The sequence below is a fragment of the Haemorhous mexicanus genome, chromosome 1 (genome assembly GCF_027477595.1).
Source record: "Haemorhous mexicanus isolate bHaeMex1 chromosome 1, bHaeMex1.pri, whole genome shotgun sequence".
Lineage (NCBI taxonomy): Eukaryota > Metazoa > Chordata > Aves > Passeriformes > Fringillidae > Haemorhous > Haemorhous mexicanus.
Genome location: NC_082341.1, coordinates 143,263,441 through 143,280,149, shown reverse-complemented (window position 1 = coordinate 143,280,149; position 16,709 = coordinate 143,263,441). Strand labels below are relative to the sequence as shown.

At 38.7% G+C, this 16,709-nt stretch overlaps 1 non-coding gene across 1 annotated transcript; it reads right to left on the bottom strand.

Annotated features, from left to right (window-relative positions):
• Nucleotides 1-15,570: 15,570 nt before the first annotated feature.
• LOC132339552 (U6 spliceosomal RNA) lies at nt 15,571-15,678 on the bottom strand. The gene has a single exon (XR_009489683.1). It is a non-coding gene; the product is annotated as a U6 spliceosomal RNA (small nuclear RNA).
• Nucleotides 15,679-16,709: the final 1,031 nt, after the last annotated feature.

Here is a 16,709-nt window from a genome sequence, read left to right as displayed (position 1 = left end):
TCTGCAGCTAAAATCAATAAATACACAGCACTTTCCACATCAGTGCATATTAGCACAACTGCAGAAGAATTAAGTTCCTTCTGGTTTATCTTTCCATACCAGTGCTGATGTAGTCAGGTCACAGATCTGGGCTGTGAATGCCCTAAGAAAGTGTCACTATGGCACCAGTTTATTTGCATACTGAGAGTTCCAAGCTTTGGGTTCTGGTCTTGCTTTTACTTTGGATTCATTTCCACAGGTTGGGGGAATCAGCCTCAGGGACAGTTAGCCAAGAGGAGTGCAGAGCTCACTGGCAGATCCAGACACAAGCATATTAACAAGGCTCTCACACCACTGCTAACTTCTGCTGTCCCTGATTGTTACAATTGCTGACTCCATGCCTGTTTTAAAGTCCAAATTTGCCATTGAATTTAGTGGGAACAGAATGAGGCTCCTATGCCTTTTAGCCCATCGCCTGTCTGGGCTGCATTGAAGCTGCCTGCATTCAAACAGCCTGGCAGTGCTCCATTGTAGGATCCCTGAAGCTTAAGATCACTTCATTTTTCCTCTCATTGTGAATCAGAAGTAGCTATTTTTGAATGTGTTTTTAGTAGGAAACTTTCCATAATATATTTTGAATTTTCATATGTCTGTATGTTTTTCTGCTATATTTCCTTATGCCATGATGCTCTTGAGGAGGCTTTCCAGTCCAAATTTCCCTTGGCCATTCTTTTTTTTTTTTTTGTATTTTTTCTTTTTTCACATTTACTTAGTTTTTTCCTTTCCCATCCCCTGCCTGCCCCTATCTTAGTACAAGATGTCTGAAAAAAATTGGTTTGTTGCTTTAGTTTTTAAGAAGGAAAAAACCCACCCCTGGCTACTTTTCCAGTATTTGACTAAACTCAACAACAAAAAGTCTGCTCAGCACACATAAAAAGAGCACTGAGATAACTTTTGGAGAACTCACTTTAGATGGCCTCAAAGTAAAAAATAAGTAAAGATGTGCCAGGATTGGATTACCCGCTCCTACATCTACCCACAGACTACAAAGACAAAAAGGCCTCCTTGTGCTTGCGGGTCACCATATTAACCCACAAGGTTCAGTCAGCAAACACGTGTCCTTTTCAAAAGCTGCCCTTTACTCAAAGCTGTGGTTTTTTCTATCTGTGGTTTTGAGCAAAGTAAGCAGAGCTCTCTGCCAGTATTTCAGGCTACCCATCACACTAAGGCATCTTGTCAGAATTCAGCCATCTCTGTGGAGCTGGCGGGTACTTCACTGAATTTCACAGAAGGAAGTACATTTTTTTTTTAAGCCAAACCATAGATCACATCCCTGCTAGTGAGTTGGGACAAAAAATTCCTAGGTACTCTGTTTCGTTTTGCAAAGGGGAAAGGATTTTAAATGGAACCCCCTGCCAGGTCTCCTACTTACAGCTCTGTGCATAAGTCAGGAGTAGTACAATATCTGCTGCTAATCCAGAAGCAATATGCTGCAGTCATTAAGGTAGTTACTTACTACTGTGCTGATGAATGCACAAAAAAGAACAGAAAGGAAATTTGGCAGAGCAGATGGTGGATAATGATAGTGACTGTGAACAAAAATACTGTTAAGTATTGTGTCTGTTGGGGAGCCCATTCCCCAATGTAAATATAAAGTAAACATGACATAGGTATTAGGTAATTTTACAATCTACTGTTTTTGGCAGCTAGTTTGGCACTGGTCATTGTGTCTATTTTGGGGATCAGCTGTATGGTCCCAGATTGCCATTTTTCCTCTGCCTTTCTTTCTCTTAAATTTCCTACAGTATATTATCACTTCATTTTAGTTTCACTTATTTCCTCTGACAGTAGAGCAGGCCAGGCAGAGTCACTTCCTCCCTAAAACTCAATCTGTGTGAACACTGCAGAAACCTTCCAAATGAAACGCTTTATTAAAACACATACATATTCAGCCATTCACCTTCTCAAACATCTTTTTCCTCTGGGTGCTGTATACACTAAGGATGCTTGCTCTCCTCCAAGGTGGAAGATCTTTCTCTCTTAAGAGGTACCCCACCTGGCACACATGACAATTTAAAGTGCAATTTGGGATTCAAAAAGAGCTGAATTCAGGCCTTTTTTGTTCATTTCCAGGAACTTACCTTTTTTTTTTCCTCTCTGTGACTGCAGCCTGTTTTGCTACACATGCTTTTCTGACAGATACCAGTGAAGGTCTTGAATTAGATTAGGTCACATGGATAAAGGAAAATAACTTGGTATAAAAGGTTATCTGCTCTCCTTGGTTTTCACACTTTTTACTCTCCTGGTCTCCTTTTTAGTGCAAACTTCCTAAAGCCTTTTAAAGATAAAAGGAAAATCCCAGGAAGAAGGTTTACTGAAGGTTTATACACTCACCATTCAGGTAATGTCTGCTTGCAACAAATTTTTTTCAACCAATTTTACACATTCCTAATTACAGGTTTTTAGGGATCAAATTAACTAGGTCAATTAATGAATCCCAGATCTAACTTATAATGCATTCATATATGGGGGTAGTCTCTGGGATTAATGAAGTGATTCTGTAATAAAAAAAATCAGCAATTAATATTTTATTTGGAGGCTGAGGGCTGAGGCAAGATTTCGGAAAAGCCAAGCAGTTCTGCTGCTAGCTTCATGATTTAAATTAGAGATGTCTGCACATAAAATTTAATGATTCTCTCACAAAAGGTAAAAGGATGTGTCAGCTTTTCTCTGAATTTGCATAGATAAGTATATTTATATATGTCTCTGTGTGCTCTTCAACAGAAAATCCAAACCATTTAAGTTATGTTAGCTGATTGTTGTGCTTTTTTATTAAAGAATTGGGGTAATTTAAAAGAAATTTAAAGAGAACAGAGTAGTGTCCTCATTGCTTCTCAGCCCATGAGCAAGCTGCATACATCAATGCCTGAATTATTTTCAGGTGATTTAGTTTACTCCTAGACTCAGATTGCAAAGCTGAAAGAGGTGCAGCAGTGGAGGCCTTTATGCAGCAGAAATGATCCATGGCCTCGTGGGGCACATTAGGCCATCTCAGTTCACAGGTCTGGTTTGGACACCTCGCTGAGCTATTTGACAGCAGCCCACGCTAGGCAGAGCAGCCATTTCCTCTGCCTTCCTCTGATGTATGGACTGACTATGAAGGCTGATGGGAGGGCAACAACAGATTGGCAAATAATTTCTTGTGAATCTTCTACAATCATCATACCCACCCAGGTCTGGACAGAAAAATTCCAGCATCTTTGGCTTCCTGTAATATTTTTGGTGGCAAGGATGTAGACCTAGATAGTTTGGTAAACCAAACTCCCTCTTCTTGGAAATGGAGTGGAAATGAGCATTTTGTAGCTACATAGCAAGCTTCTTAATGCCTGCAAATTTTTCCCAGCATGACATTTGGTTTAGAATGCTTTCTTTTGAGAGAGACATCATATAAACAACATTCTCTATCATATTTATGTATTAGAAATTAATTTTTTTAAGAAAGAATAACTTTGAGAAATTTTAAACAGTAGTTATTTCTTACAGATATTGTTCCTTGAAACTAGATTTGTGCTGTTGTATAGTGAAATGAAAAATGTTGTTTCAGGTTTGGACTTGATCCATATGCCAACAATACATATTAGTTTTATTTAGGTTGCTTAAACCTTTATTTCAGTGTTTCGTGACTGAAAGTTTAACTATGCATTTTTCATCGTTTTCTCATTTTTTCCCCCTGAAATTCCCTAAGCTGCTTAGACAGGGGATGTAGGAAATGAATAAATATCACAAAACTGATTGCCTATAAAACACCACTGGATTACTGATTCACACGTACAATAATTGTTCTTCCAAAATAGCACATAAAAGCAGTAATCCTTTCGAATGCTCTGTCCCCATTCTGCAGCTGATGAAAGATGCATGCTCACCAGTTGCAACCCTACAGAATTCCTAAGAGTGCATCTGAATTTAGACCATGAATAGGCATCCGGACTTTGCTTTTCATTTCCACATTCATACAGCTTTTGTGCAGCCCAGATCACTTTGCAAAGGTGGGTAAATATTGCTGGTTAAGTCATGGATAAATCATTAGTTTTACTCAGTGACTGGAGTTAGTTTTGCTAAGCACAAAAATTCAAGGGCAACTGTAAGCAATATTTTCTCCCAAGTCAAAAAATCATATCTGACAACACCAAATTTTAAAGCTCTATTTCCAGCTATATCAGAAAGAACTTCTGTAATAATCTCCAGACTATCAAATCATTCAATTTATTCAGTCTCCTTGTTTCAGTGATTCCTTTTCACTTGTCCTTGTAGTTGGAAGAGGGGCAACCTAAAAGAGAAGGAACAAAAACAGAACTGGAGAAATTTAAAGCCCAGAGAGCAAAAAGGAAATGGACAGCATTGGTGATAAGGAGGAAAACAATTCTTTCTCAGTTCCTTCCTTCTGAGGAAGGCAGCCTTCACTTCTGAAGGGCCAGCCAGTTATCTCTGCCACTGCACTCAGTGAGAACTTCAGCTGTTAATGAACAGGTGACATTGCAAACCCTGTGCTGACTCTCTCTACTTCGTTTCTCATACTGGGATTTCTTCACCTACCCACACTGCTCTCTCTTTGGCCAGAACATAATGGTTTCCTCAGGCTGCCATGCAAGGTGGCCAGGGCAGCTGTTCATGCCTGCCTCCTGCAATTTCTGTCACTGATGGACCTCACTGCCACACCTCTCCTCAGTTATTACTTCTCCAGCCAATTTTATTTTGTGACTGGAATTTTCTCTTTCTCAACAGCCACTGTGAATTTTCTCAATCTCATACTCTGTGTTCAGCCTTCTCCAGACAGAAACTGGAAAATAACAACCAAAATTATCTAAAAAAAGGTGCAGCTCCAAAACAGGTGACAATTGGTCATTCACACATAATACCACTGAATTAATTTTTATTTCTAGTTAGAACACTATAATTTCTTGTATCATAGCAGAAAAAAAAATTAAAAATAGAATTATTCAACATAGAGCAAATTAACATTTTCAATTTGTGAAAACTGTCTCCTTTTTGGTTTTTTGGTTCAATTTTTTGTTGTTTTTTTTTAGTTTTGATTTTAGTCTTGGAGTAGGGGGCTTGGAGTATATACAAAGTTTTCACTATTAAGAGTGCTTTTTAAGGAAATACCACAATTTTTGTAATGATAACTGCATTTGCTAAATTCTACAATTTCTTTGTATTTCCAAGACTGTAGAAAATGACAGAAGTAAAATTTCAGCTACAGTGTAGAAATGAGACTAAACAGCTGAGCGAGAACAGAAGATACTGAAATTTTGGAATTTATGCCATTTATGCCATGACATATAGGACATATAATTCTAAACGTGGCAAAGTCTATTGACATGAATTTCAAGGAAGATAAAGTTAAGATTCTCCATTTTATAATAATGTCCAGTCTATTTCCTTTTAAAATTGCAGGCTGAAACTCTGAAAAAAAGTCCCATGCAGAAGCCTGGCTATAATGCAGCATATGTCAGCAAGTTATACTAATGCGATATAAGGTTTAACCTAAATATCAGTCATAATCTTGCTTTCTGACAGATTCAATAAATCAAGAAAGTCCTTGACCCACCTACAAAATTCGAGTATGCAGAGGAGGTGCATGGACACCGCAGGACAGTGATGAGGTGTTATTAATTAGCTCTTGGAAAAATAAAACAAGATGTGTGGTGCAAGTTGAGGGAAAGTGTCAGATGGTTTGGGGAAGAGGCTGGCTGGACTAAGAAGCTGGTGAGGAAAGGAAGACTTTGACATGGGGATGACTTTACTGAAATGGGTTGATATAGGTCTTTCTTTCTTTCTTTCTTTCTTTCTTTCTTTCTTTCTTTCTTTCTTTCTTTCTTTCTTTCTTTCTTTTCTTTCTTTCTTTCTTTCTTTCTTTCTTTCTTTCTTTCTTTCTTTCTTTCTTTCTTTCTTTCTCTTTTCTCCTCTCTTCCTCTCTCTCTTCCTTCCTTCCTTCCTTCCTTCCTTCCTTCCTTCCTTCCTTCCTTCCTTCCTTCCTTCCTTCCTTCCTTCCTTCCTTCCTTCCTTCCTTTTTTACTCCCCTTCCTTCCTTCCTTCCTTCCTTCCTTCCTTCCTTCCTTCCTTCCTTCCTTCCTTCCTTCCTTCCTTCTTTCCTTCCTTCCTTCCTTCCTTCCTTCCTTCCTTCCTTCCTTCCTTCCTCACCCCTCCCTCCCTTCTTCTTCTTCTCTGCATAAGAAATAATTACATTGTTTAGTTTTCTGGAAATCCTGGGCAAATCCCATGTCCTTCTTCCCGCAAGTTTGCAGTTTCAGGGTTTTAACCTGTACATTTCCACACACATTCAACGATCTTCAGACAATTATGCGAACATTAGGTTTGAGGATTCAGAACACATGCATTAATAAAAGCCATATAGGAAGTTCCTCAATGTTATGCTCAGGAAAAAGAAAAATGAAATAAAGTCACAGTCTTTTCACTGCACTACCATAGTTCTCATGATAAAGATTTTTGCTGTAAAAGCCTCCAGATTGGTAAGTGTGTAAACAAGAAATGTGTCATTCTTGAGTTTGGATTAAGTGATAATAGGTTTTCAGACCTGTGAGTTATAATACTTAAATTGTCTATTCTCATTTAGGAATACAGAAGTAGCAAGAGTTATGGACTCCAGTAATTAAAATTATTGGTCAAAGAATGTACTGCATTTCTGCTGGGGTTCTAGTTTAAAACACAAAGTACCTTTGTTTTTTCTTCACTAGAAATGTTCTGGTAAGTTCTAGATGAAATGCATTCTTTGTCAGTTTACTGCCATTGTGACAACTTTCATCAAAACCGGGATCCTTAAGAATCTAGTACTTACTGATGTTTAAACAACCTGTAAATGCAAGGCATTTTTCAAGTCGATATTTCAGTCTTATTTCTCTTAACTTGGCCATCTTCTTTCAGTCAGCATGAGTTCCCCCAGCAGGATCTTTTAGTATCTCTACTTTTCTGTTGTTTAAGTTTTAATTAATATTCTTGAACATGTATAATGAGGAGTTTGAAAGTACTGCAAGACCTCATACAGTGCCCAGGCTTTTCTAGAAGTAAATCTAATACAACCATGGACTGTGGGAGTGTTCATTGTACTGGTAACCTATATAATTCTGCAATTAGCCAGTCCACTCAGGTCCTTTCACTTCTTTTTCAGTTTATAAATTCTCACCCTGGAGCAGAACTTTCTATTATGAGCTGCTATCCTGTCACTACTCAAGAATATTCAGATCTCTTATATGATATCCTGGTTATCTTCCACTGATAAAAGTACCAAGTTGAGAGGTATAGGCAGATTTGTATTTTGCTCTCTTGCTTCCTGAGTGAAAAGCAGACATTAGACTATTAATCACCATCTGTTTCAATACAGAGTCTTCAAGAACTCTACCAGTAATTCATCTCCAGTTCCTCTACCAATATTTCCCTGACAATTTCCTACTTCACATCACAGATTCTTCACTCCTTTCTTTGATTTTAAATTGCTAGCTTCATAGTTGGCACCATTTCCTGAAGTCTAGATATATGAAATTCAGTGTACTTCCTTTGTCTAGAAACTCCGTCTAGGATGATCCACATTTGATTAAATCCTTGTTGTTTCACATTCTAATAAATTGTCTTTAAATATTTTTTCCTTCAAAAATGCCCTAAAGCAATCTACAGAGATACAGGCTTACAGATGCCTGATTACTTTTTCCTCTTTTAACTGTAGGCACAGTCTTTGGTGTTTGATTTGAAAGGTGTGTTCTCAAAAATCCTGCAAGGGAGACCCCCTAATCCCTCTGATTTGAGTGCATTAAGACTCGCGAATTCCGTTTCCACCACAGTTGAGATAACAAGGGTGTGTAAATGAAAGCTGCCATGAAACATTCTCTTTTTCCTCCCAAATCAACATAATTGTCCTTTTTGAAACCTGAGGCAAAATTAGTTTCATTTTTGGCTACACCTAGATTATCTTTAATCTCTGCTTTACCTTGACTGCAAAGCTTCCCAACTTCTTTCCTTGTGCATTTTAGTCTCAATTTATATGGCTCAAGGAGGAAATAGCATATATTCAATATCTTCTTCCAGGCCAAACAGAGAAACTATTTTGACAGCCTAAAGTTTCATCTTTCATTTTTAAATTACTGGAGAGTTCTTTGAAATTTTTCTCTAGTTTAAGGTAAAATGTTCTGTAAGTTCAATACTTTTGACTTTGAAATTCCAGGTTTCTTCCATGGCCAGATCCCTTGAGATTCTAATTTTAATGGGCTTTATTAAACATTTCCATTAGTTCATCGAAGATTGTCCTTTCAAATTGTAAATGTTTAGTTGAATATCTGATGTTTTGAATCACTAAATGGAATCAGCTTCTATTTGCTTGATTTAGGTTCCTTTTCTGTTTTCAAAACCATAACTGATGTGAGTCTAATTAAAAGTATTTCATCTAGATTCTGGTCCTACATTATTTTCTCATTTTAGAAGATTTATTTTGCTATCCTTCCACAAAATGGTCCTGACTCGAACAAGATATTGCATTACTACACTCTTTTATTTCTTTAGCTTCCACACTGTAAGTTAGAGCTCCAACTTTCTTTCTTCTTTCTGCTTGTCTTAAAGACTGAATCTCCTTCAATATCTATGTTCCATTTGGAACTGTTGTTATTTGATATTTTTATCTCTATGACACTTGGTTTCATTTCTAATGGGTGTAGCTCAAAATCATACCTCTCTGAGGAACACAAAATAATGTAGGAGCATTTGTTAGTTTCATAACATGCCAATGAAATAACTAATTGCAACGGTGGAAGGCAAAATTTCATTTGAGAGCACATTAAGAAGGTTGAATGTAGAAACACCAGGATTCCGTGGACAAGTCCACCCTTGCTCTAGATGGATTCTTTTACTACACTTATCACCATAATATCTCAACTTCTTCAATGGTGTGGTAAGCAGTATGACTAACATCTAACATTTGCACTTTGTTTTCCCTTGCTATCTTTCCTCTCAGTGCTAAAGCATTTTAGTTTTAATTTTTGTCTTTTTCATGCCTTTCCTCTTTCTATTTGTTGTACTGAATGGGGCGTAAAGAATGTCATCTGCCACCTGTGCAAAGGAGAAAAGATTTCAGTGACTGTGTGAGCCCAGTTTCAGGGTCCTTTTGGCTTTAGACCACTGTCCTTCAAAAAATGTTTCCTACTTTGATTCTGACCCTAATAAAACTAATGCAGCACAGAAACTTGTCTGCTATTGAGGATGCTATCCTAATTTTGGCATGTAAAAAACAGAGATTAATTCCTTGATGTGTCTCCTTAGAAGCACTCCTAGGACCTTGTCAGCCTGCAGGATAAAATAAAGTCTAATTATAAAGTCTTATACAGCTGTGGTTTTCCCAATAAGAATTAGCATTATCCCAAAGTTTGTCATATTCACTTTTTGTGAAAATTGCCCCTAACTTTACACCATACTACAAAAGTAGATTGAGCTCTCAGCCTTTTCAATACAGTGATGACAGGAAGGAAGGATATCAATGATGACATCAGTGTCCTGCACATCAAATTCCTGTGGCACCTTTAGGAAAACAACCTTCTAAGTTAGCCAGTGGCCCATGTGGCTCTGTCACATTCTATCATTTGGGGGCTGATAAGGTGTAGATCAGATCCATTTGGGTTTGTTGTCATAAGGTAGGGAGAAAGGATGAGAGGATGCAGGACAGAAATTACAGTAGAAAGACTGAGACATTAAGGAGTTATCATTCAATATTGGTTTCTTTCATCTGGCATCTGAGGCTTTAAAGTTGTACAAAGAACTCACCTTACCAGGTGGCCACAGGCAGCTGCTGCCAGCTTTGCCAAGACACTCCTGAGATTTCTGATGATGCTTCTGTTAAAGGAAACACCAGAGTAAAAGGTGCCTGTTTTCAGAGGCATGATGAAGGCTTTTGGGTCCCTCAAGTCTTAGGCAGAGACTATTATATTGACTCTCTAAGGGCCAGAGAACTGTTTGAAATACAGTGGACTACCATTGTATGAATAAGCAGATTAATTTATAACTGCAGAATGTCTCTTTTCCATTCTATGAGGCCATAAAATCACCACTGCCTTGGTGCTCAGTGTGGTCCAGTACCATTGTGAAAGCATTGCAGCAGCTGTAAGCACTGTAACCATTATCACTCTGTTTACTTCTCTACCGTGGACCTTCTCTTTGATCCAAATTTACAGGACAGAATTTGGAGGATTTTTACCTTCCTGCTTTTCTCCTGATTTCTGGGTTTCTGAGTATAGTGAAATTAATTAGTTACTTCTCTGTATTTTCTCACCAATTTATAAAAAATATGATGTGCCCAAACAGCTTTTGTTTGCTTGTTCTAGCTTTGCATGTAAGCAGAGCACCATGAAGAACACTTGGTGATTAGAGAGAGGAGTTGAAGAGCTCCAAGGGGGAGCAAAGTAATAGAGAAAAACCTTTAAGTGCAGGAAGAAACGTCTCATAATAACCTTCCTGTAGATAAAAAAGTCAAAGGCTGAGATGTGTTAATTTGAAAAGGCAGATGGAATTCTTGTGTGCGTTTGAAAAGTGACAACTCCAAGTGTGCTTTCAAGGTGAAATTTCAAAAAACACTTGCCTGAGTTAGGGGTACAAACCCAGTTGGAATCTGAGTATTTTAAAAAATCTCGTGCCAGAATCACTAGAGAATAAAAATATGCTGTAGACTTGAAGAGTAATATCTAAAATATAGTCATTTTCGTGCCCATAGTCCACATCTGCAAGTAATTATGGGTGCAAATGTGGATGTGTCAGCATCTACATACATTAATGTCCCTGTTAATCTGATAGTTAAATGTATATTTGTTATCTAATAACATACTCTGCAAACTGTTCCCAGTTATTTGTGCATGTAAAAAGGGAAGCCATGCTAATATTAACCCTCAGAATTCTAATGTTGATCTTTTTATGATGCACAAATGGAAATCACACTAATATCAAAGATAAATATACATATTTGAGGGAGTAATTAATACCTTGTCTCATTTTTATTTTATTGAGAACTGTATTTTCCACCCATGTTGTTCATCAATTCTCTTTTGTGTAGCAATAAACAAGTGAGTTACATGAACTTGCTTGAGCAGAATTGTCAGTAATTAGTTTTTAAATACTTTTCAGTTCAGGAGGCTAGGCACTGATCTTCCTGAATATTTAAAATTGCCCTTTAAATACTCCTTTACACATTGAACTGAAATTTAGATTTAAAAACATAATTGCAAACCCCTCTTCACAAAACTTTACCCAAAGAAAATGTCAGATTTGTATATCTATGGCTCACTCGAAGAAGAGGGAATTAATTTTTTTCTCTTTCTTTCAAAGACATATACTGATTAGTTAACTATCCTGAGATCTGACATTTTCCTGAGTAGATTGTCATCATAATTGTTGATTTATACTAAGAATAAATACAGTTCCACTGAACTGACTTTCCAATAAGATTATTTTGCTGCGTTGGACCAAAACCATTCTAATGATGAGGTACTTGCTTTCACCTAGCTTTGTAGCTTTTAAGGTAGAGTTATTGGTTTCAGACGTCTGGTATGCACATGAAGTTTTTTTTCCTGGAAAACTTCAACCAAATTTGGGACTATGATTAACAGGTTATATTGTTATGCTGATTATTAAAGTGTAAACTACCAGCTACTTTGTTAAGTTTTGGCACATTCAAAGTCTGTCTGAAGAACCTGCAGGTTGAGAAAAGCTTGCCCTCATTGCTGAAGAGGTGCTTAATGATATCCTTCTGAAAAATCTTATCAAACTAGTTGTAAATATCTGAAAAGTCACCTTTAGCTTGTGCCAAGAAGTTTGTCACAGCCTGGAAGTAATCTCCTTGTAATAACCCTTGTATACTCCAAGAGATCCCCTTAAAGATCTTGTAATCTGCAGCCAAGAGGACTTCTCAGGTAGGTTTCCCCTGCTGAAATCTGCTGTTGCTCCTGGGAATCACACATCATGAAAACAAACTATACTGCCTGCCTTTTGCCATCTTAAGGAATTCAGTGTTGTCCATTTATACTTTGGCATTTCTGGCTTTTACTTTATTTATATAGACACACATAACCCTCCAAGGCACTACATTTGAAGGTAGCACATTAAAAGAATATTAGCCTGCATTCCTGCCTCCACCAGCCCTTTGTGTAAGCAATGGTGCAGGCTCTAATTACCTGTATACATTCAATAATTTTCCCCCCACCAGTGCTCTTACCTCACTCATAACGAGGCCTGAGCCTAGGACTCAGTCAGGATGGTATATTGAATGGAGCTGTGTTGTAAACAATGTTTTATAGACCTCTTCCCCTATCTTGCAGAAGTTCAAGGTGTGTGATCAAAACAAAAACACTGTGGGATTAAAAACAAAACAATGGTTGCCCAAGTAAAACCAAGACAGGTTCTACTGCAGTCTTTGACACTGCGGGTATGTTTACTGTGGGTAAGTGTATAATGCAGAGATAACTGCACAGTTCAGGCACCAGGAACAATTCTGCAGCAACTCAAGGGAATTCATTCTTCAAAGTTAAGCTCAGCACTACCTGAGGCTTCTACAGCTGGTCTGGTTCTTGCAACTGGGTTAGCTTGGGTTGACAGGAGTTTGCAATGTAGAAAATACACAGAGCTTTTTTGTGTTGTTTGGTTGCATGCATCGTATTTTGCAAGGATGGTCAGTCAACAGTTTTGCATTTCTTACTACCTAACTCACAGGATACTCCTGAGATACTCCTTTTGTGTGTGGGTTCAACATACATAGCCCCAAGCAGAACTGATGGGAGCTATACGTTGAACTGAGCTGTTACAAACGATAAATGATCAGCCAGCAAACTAAATGTATTACTTAATTAAACTAACAATCTTTACTGATAACTTCTTATGCAAAAACAAGGTGTCAATGTGTCTTTCAGTAAACGTCTCTCAATGCTGTCATCAGACTTCAAAGAAGAAGAGCAAAAATAATATGTTACTTCACATATGTGGAATAATATTTAAAGAGTACCATTAAAAATAAATTAAATAACTGAATATAGTAGGAGATTCAAATATGCAAGAAAGAAAAACTGGGACCCTGAACCCAAGATTATGTAAAAAATCTATTGTTACCTATATATAATTGAATCACAGAATGGTTTGTGTTGGAAGGGACTTTTAGGGATCATTTATTCCAATTCTCCGACCACGGGCAGGGACACATTTCACTAGGCCAGGTTGCTCAGAGCTCCATCCTGGGGCTTAAACGCTTCCAGGAATAGACATTCATAGCTTCTCTGGGTAGCCTGTTCCAATGTCTCCCCACCTTTACAGAGATTTCTTCCTTATGTCCAATCTAAACCTGTACTCTTTAAGTGTAAAGCCATCCATTCCCCCTTGTCACTACATGTCCTTGTCAAAAGTCCCTCTCCAGCTCTCCTGTAGCCCCTTTAGGTCCTGGAAATCCGCTGCAAGGTCTCCCTGGAGCCCTCTCTTCTCCAGGCCAAGCAATCCCAAATCTCACAACCTGCCATCACAGGACATGCTCCAGCCCTGAGATTGCCTCTGGACTTGCTCCAACAGGTCCATGTCCTTCCTCTGTGGGGGCCCCAGATCTGGAGGTACTCCAGATGGTGTCTCATGAGACCAGAGGAGAGGAAAAAGAAGTTTCTCTGCTGAGTTCTCTGAGTCTGCAGTAAGGCTACACAGCCAGCTGCCATTTAAATGCTTCCTAAATAATTGGAACTTTATAATATTGGAGTGGTTTGGGGTTAGTTTTGTTGAGTTGGGCTTTTTTAATGTGGATACCTTTAAAATGCAATAAACACTGTCTGTGTGATGGAATGAAAAGTAGCTGCACTGTGCTTCCTATTTGACTCTCAGAGATGATTTTTATTCAGATCCTTTCTTTTTTATTTTTTCCAGCCTGCAGTCCACTGAGGATTTTTGCCGAACTGCTCAGAAACGTTGCTGCCTTGCATACTGAAATCATGAAGAACTGTATATCTCTCTCTAGAAAGGAAAAGTAAACACCAGAGTGTTCTGACTGAGGTCATACTTTCTCCATGTCTAGACATCTTTGGTAATCTTTCCCTTTTATAATGCTGCTGTGCCTTCCATGTACTCAGCTGTGAGGAAAGTTCTTTGCTCTTAGTTGCATAAAATATGCCGAATTTCCAGACAACTTTCAGTACAGCATCTTAGACTGTTAGGGCTGGTGTGTGTGATCTTTTATGAAATCAGACTTTTTCCTCTGAGGAACTTTGCTCAGTAAACCAGTGGCAAATTTGGAATGAAAATATGACTGATGTGGTTCCTTAATGCCCAGCTTGTTAAGCAAATGCTGTTGAATCCAGTCCCCAGTAAACAAGCTAAACTTCTTGTTCCACTAGAAATATATTTTACTAAGAATCTTTGTAGATCACTCTTTATGCAAAAAATAATGTCACAAGTCATGGTTTTGAGCAGAATAAAGCAAACATTTATTAAATTAAATCATATGCTGAATTGGTGTTTGCCCATATAGTTCCACTTTTTAAATATTAATATTCTTTTCTAACTCTTTGTACATAAATAATCTTTTAAGAGAGTAACAATGAAATATAGACAATCCACATCAAATGAATGCAAGCTTTTGATGTGATTATCAAAGGTCTGTTGGATTTTCTCTAATTTTAATTAGTATTGGGTTCTAACCAACAAATTCAAGTCTCTCATGGATTTTTTAAAACCAAACATTATGCCCCCTTGCACAAAGGATTTTGGCTTAATTTGGCCCATTACAAAGCTACTGGTTATTAACAAAATTATGTAGAAGTTCAGATTTTGAAAACTAAAGTGCTGAGGATTTGCTTTAGCATGGAGCAATTAACTAATTGGTCTATGTACTAAATGAAACTTCAGTAAAGGCTTTTGGGGTGGGTTTTTTCAATATTAGCTGTTGGAGGAATACTTTAATGTTTAAAAATAATATATTAACCTGGAATTCTTCCTGATATATAGAGTCATAAAGTAAGTAGATCATAAAATCATAGAATCATTTGGGTTGGAAAATACCTCCAAGATCATCAAGTCCCACCTTTGACCGGTCACCACCTTGTCAATTACTCCACAGCACTAAGTGCCAGATCAAGCCTTTGCTTGAACACTTCCAGGGATGGTGACACCACCACCTCCCTGGGCAAGCCCTGCCTGTGAAGATGTTCTTCATGATGTCCAGCCTGAATCTTCCCTGGTGCAGCTTGAGGCCATGTCCTCTTGTCCTGTCAGTGGCTGCCTGGGAGAAAAGACCATCCCCCATCCTCCTCCTTTCAGGGAGTTGTAGAGAGAGATAAGGTGTCCTCTGAGCCTCCTTTTCTCCAGGCTAAACACCCCCAGCTCCCTCAGCTGCTCCTCATAGGACTTGTGCTCCAGGTGTTTCACCTGCTCTGTTGCCCTTCCTGGTCATGTTCCAACATCTCAATGTTCTTCTTGTAGTGAGTGGCCCAAAATTGGACACAGGGCTCAAGCTGTGGCCTCACCCCTACCCAGTACAGAGGAACAATCACTTTCCTAGTCCTGCTGGGCATATTGTTGGCTCAAAAAATTTTGTCGCTCTTCATGAATCTGCATGCCATCCTTGCCAAGGAGTCGTGCTAATCTTCTCTGTATTGTTCCAGTTTTTATGTATGTACTACCAAAGTGAAATATGCAATACTATCAACACTTTCAATGCTGTGGAGAGCTTAAGCACAGAGATACTGGCCATTGTAAATAGCTATAAAAAAAAGACATGTTGCATGCATATTTGCAACATGTTCCTTTATAATTTTACTGATTCCGGTCCTTTTTCTCTGGGAAACACCAAATACCATTTGAACAGGCAAAGAAACACAAAGTTAACCAGACTGAGATTATCAGATCTACAAGGCTATTTGAGTTGTGCTAAGAGATTAGAAATCAGCTCTATTTTTTTTCCCGGTACACCTTTAACCAAGGAGAAAGCCCACCCAGGCAGTAAGCGGTGATTAATGTATTCTGAAGCCAGAGATGACCACTAGTACCATTTAATCTCTAGCCACAGGACCTGTATTGTTTGTTTTCCTTAGGTGGTCCTTAGGGAGGGGAAAGCTGATGGTCCAGTGGTGGCTGCCAGCCCTCTAGTCTGTTCCAGCTGCTGCAGGGTGAGGAGCTGAGTGTGGCTATGGGAAGGGTGCTGGATGTGAAAAGCCATGGTCAGGTGCAGGACGGGAAATGGGCTTGAGGTTATGCGAAGGAGTGGGCCAACACCAGGAGCCACATTTCAGGAGTGCCCACCTCCCCATCTCACTGCCCCATCTCTAACATCCTCTCCCCACAGCTGCTCTAGCCCCTCAAACCCCTATAGGATAAAAATCCCTATAGGATATCCAATAGGATACAAATCATCTCCTCAGCTCAATTCTTCTTCACTCACTTCTCCAGGGCTTACTCTGGCACCACTTTGGCTCCCCATTAAAACTTTGTCGAATGTCAAAGGTTGGGTTTCTCCTCTGCATCCATTTTGGATGAGTTTTTCTGTCTTCCAAAGATGCACAGATTCTTTTCCCTGGGGGCATGGGCTGGAAGCTCCACTCTGCCACAGGCTTTTGCTCCCCGTTCACAGCACTTCAGTGTGTTCAAACTTCTGCTGAATTCAGGCCACCTATCCAGAGATTCAAAGCATTCTGACAGCTGACTCCTGACTGCTTTTCATAGCATCA